Consider the following 4,020-nt stretch of genomic DNA (forward strand, 5'->3'; position numbering starts at 1 on the left):
TTAAAATGTTCTGCTGATTGTTTTGTTCATGGCCTCTTCTACATTATTATTTCTAAGACTATAGTACATAGGGTTCAACATAGTGAAAAGGAAACATCTAAGCAAAGACTGATGACAGTCTAGGTATTAGAAAGACAGTTTTTGGGTGCATCTAGATGATTATCCTGATACACTAGACACCAAAGATTTTGAAGATGTTTTGAAGGATTATTTGATTCATTCACTTGAAAAATATTTATTGGGCCATATTCTGTGCCAGATACTGTGCTAGCCATTGGAGATACAAAAAAGAGCAGGACATAGCTCTGCCTTCAAGGAAATTTCAGCTTTGTGGAGAACAAGAGTAAGTCAACAGGCAATTCCATTACAGTGTGATCATGAAGTGAAGTATGCATAGGTGCCTCAGACTCATTGGGAGAAGCCTGCTGAAGTTGCCATCAGTAGCCAAATAAATACTACCACAAATAAATGTGGTGTAAAACACAGTCACCATTTTTCCCTGCTCCACAGACTCTTCAGTTGGGCTTCTAAGATACATGAAGAAGAGAGTTCCATAAAATATGATGATGGTGGTCAGGTGGGACCCACATGTGGAAAAGGCTGCCTTTCTTCCTTCTGAAGAGCACATTTTTATGGTGGCAATAGAGATAAATATGTAGGAGATGATAATAATCAATAAGAAATAAGAGAGGTTGAAACCTGCCAAAGTCTGCAGAGTGTACTCGTTAATAAAGGTCCATTTGATGTGGGCTGGGTGTTCCCCGTAGAAGTGGTTGGTCTCAATGTTATCATAAAAGTACAAACCATGGGTCCAAAGTGTGGAGATGAGACTAATAAAGATGTTGTATATATAAGGAAAGACATTAGTTGAATACAAACAGTCCTTGACATTCTGCTGCCATAGAGCAGAGGGCTGTCAATTGCCATGTATCAGTCAAAGGCCATCACAGCAAGGGTGAAGATCTCTACATGGACAAAGGCAGTGAAGAAGAAACATTGCACAACTCAACCAGAGTAGGAAATGGTTTTAATCTCAGATAGCAGGTTTTCCAAAATTTTAGGTGTAACATTGGAGGAGAACCACACACCGGCAAAAGATAAATGATTGAGAAAAAAGAACATGGGGTTGTTGAGCTGGGGACTGAGCCTGATTAATAGGATCATGCCACTATTCCTAACCAAGGAGATAATGGAGACCAGTAAGAAAACCTTAAAGAAAAGGAGTTGTAATTCAGGATGACCAGTTAATCCCGAAGAATAAACTGTTGCATCAGTAAAACTTGGCATTTTCTTAAACCTAATCCAGGTAGAGATGCATTTAATCTAATGAAATAAATAGAAACCAGTAAATACACATAACAGATACATCCATTCCTCATTTATATTATCTTTTATTACTGTTGGATTTCAGAAAAAGAATTCAAGAAAAGGGAACTGTTGATGCAGAGCTCCTTCAGCCACCTCCTTAGCATCTTCAGCAGGTTCCTGGACCCAGATATGAACTGATTGCCATACTAGATAGTATTGTATTCTCCAGATGGTGCTGCTGATGACATCCACCCCCGCCAGCATCTCACCCTGCCTGATACATGCACCTGCACATCAAAGGAGAATACCTCTGCAATACCTATCATACCCTAAGTCAACGAGTGCCCATCCAATCAAGGAACAACACACCACCTAGTGAGCACCCTCCCCTACTGGTGTCACTTTCCCTTTGAGACATAACTCCCAGAACAAAGAGTTGGAGCCATTTTTCTGACTTCCATAGACCTTTGTATCAATGGCTTCCTTCTACTTCTTCCTCCTTTTGCTTCCCCAATAAATCTGTTAAGCTTTGACTCGCTCTCTCATGTGAAATGTTTAATGACTCTGTGACTAACATCTGGTGCTGAAACCTGGGATGGAGGACTGACTGAGGCTTCACTTTCCAGCCCCGTGGAGCTACAGGGGCAGCTTTCTAGCTGACTCCATCCCCCAAACCTTCACAGCTGTTCAGGTTTCCGTGTAATTAACAGCTTGAGTCTACAGGCTCAGACCATCTCAATGCAATGCCAGCTCACATCCACAACACTCAAACATCTACAAGTAATTCAGCCCTAGATAGGTGATGCTTACTGCCCAGATCCTCCCCTCAAGAGTTTTGTTTGACTGAGCATGGAATTCAGGGTGCCTCATTTGCACATGCAGCAGTCAAAGTCACTGGGGGGACACCTTGAGTGAAAGACTGCATGCACTTTCTTGGTTCCCGATAACAAACCAGGGATGCCTGCCTTTTTATCATGAAGGATCATGGATCTGGGTTGTTAGTTTCACTTAATTTTGTCCAGGATCTAGGGAACACTACAGCCTTCCTCAGGGTGCTGTTCAGGGAACACCACAGCTCGTTTTAGTATGGCACCTAAACCCAGCAATCATGGGAAATGATCAATCACTTCATTGGCTCTGAAACTACTCTTCTCCCAGAATCTACTCCTTTTGAATGTTTACACCATATTCAAAATAAACTCAAAATGGGAAATAAAACCACAGAAAACTCATTTCATTTTGCAATTCAATTTGGCCACAATAGCCTTTAAAACAACAAAATGCTGGCTGGAAAATGGCACTCTTTTTTTTTATTAACGGAAAGAAAAAAAAGAAATTAACACAGCATTTAGAAATCATACCATTCTACATATGCACTCAGTAATTCTTAACATCATCACATAGATGCATGATCATCGTTTCTTAGTACATTTGCATCGGTTTAGAGGAACTAGCAACACAACAGAAAAAGATATAAAATGTTAATATAGAGAAAAGAAATGAAAGTAGTAATAATAGTAAAAAAAAAACAAAAACCCTATAGCTCAGATGTTAAGGGCAAAGACACAAACAGACATTTGCACACCAATGTTTATAGCAGCGTTATTTACAATTGCAAAGAGATGGAAACAGCCAAAATGTCCATCAACAGAAGAATGGCTAAACAAACTGTGGTATATACATACGATGGAATATTATGCAGCTTTAAGACAAGATAAACTTATGAAGCATGTAATAACATGGATGGACCTAGAGAATATTATGCTGAGTGAGTCCAGTCAAAAACAAAAGGACAAATACTGTATGGTCCCACTGATGTGAACGGACATTCAAGAATAAACTTGAAATATGTCATTGGTAACAGAGTCCAGCAGTAGTTAGAAACAGGGTAAGATAATGGGTAATTGAAGCTGAAGGGATACAGACTGTGCAACAGGACTAGATACAAAAACTCAAAAATGGACAGCACAATAATACCTAATTGTAAAATAATCATGTTAAAACACTGAAAATGGCACTCTTGATTGACAAATACTCACTGAACTTAAGTGTAATGGTAAATGGTCAAAGATTCCCTATGCCCTAGATTTCTGAGTTCTTAGATCTCACCCTTTTCTGTGTCACTTGGTTGTATCAGGTCAAATATTCCTTCTCCACAAAAAGCCTTCTAAACTCTCTTCCTCCCCCGCAGAGACTATTAACCCCCTCAACAAATCACTTTAATGCCAAGGAGACTTTTATAAAACATCTTCTAAGCATTCTACCCTTCCCCCTACAGAGGTGTCCTTCAGTCACTTCTTCTTCAATCCAGCTAACCATCCCCCATCAAAGCCTAACAAAGTATTGGTTAATTGTTAAGCTAATGTGATAAATGTTTTATGTCTGTTTAATTGCTAACTAATGTATTCAGTGTGTTCTATGCAAGATTTATAGCCCTGGCCTAAATTTATCTGTTAACTATGCTCCCCAAAAAATAAGTAATCCAACAATTAAATTAATGTTTAATAAAGTTAAGTAAACCTATTTTAATGCTAACCAGTGTGTTACCTGGTTATAGCAGAAAATAATGTCTATTTTAAGCAGTCAATACCTATTTGTTAGCTAGCATGTTCAGTTCAATTATAAATTGGTATGTTCCTACATTTATATTAATCAAACATAACTCATTACTTGTTACACAATTTTTTCTAAATACAAGGACTACTATTATAC

The 4,020-nt window shown here is 38.5% G+C and overlaps 1 pseudogene; it reads right to left on the reverse strand.

Moving 5' to 3' along the window:
* LOC143672997 (olfactory receptor 5M3-like) lies at positions 1–1,287 on the reverse strand (annotated as a pseudogene).
* Between the last annotated feature and the right edge of the window lie 2,733 nt (positions 1,288–4,020).

The sequence above is a fragment of the Tamandua tetradactyla genome, assembly GCF_023851605.1.
Source record: "Tamandua tetradactyla isolate mTamTet1 chromosome 22 unlocalized genomic scaffold, mTamTet1.pri SUPER_22_unloc_3, whole genome shotgun sequence".
Classification (NCBI taxonomy): domain Eukaryota; kingdom Metazoa; phylum Chordata; class Mammalia; order Pilosa; family Myrmecophagidae; genus Tamandua; species Tamandua tetradactyla.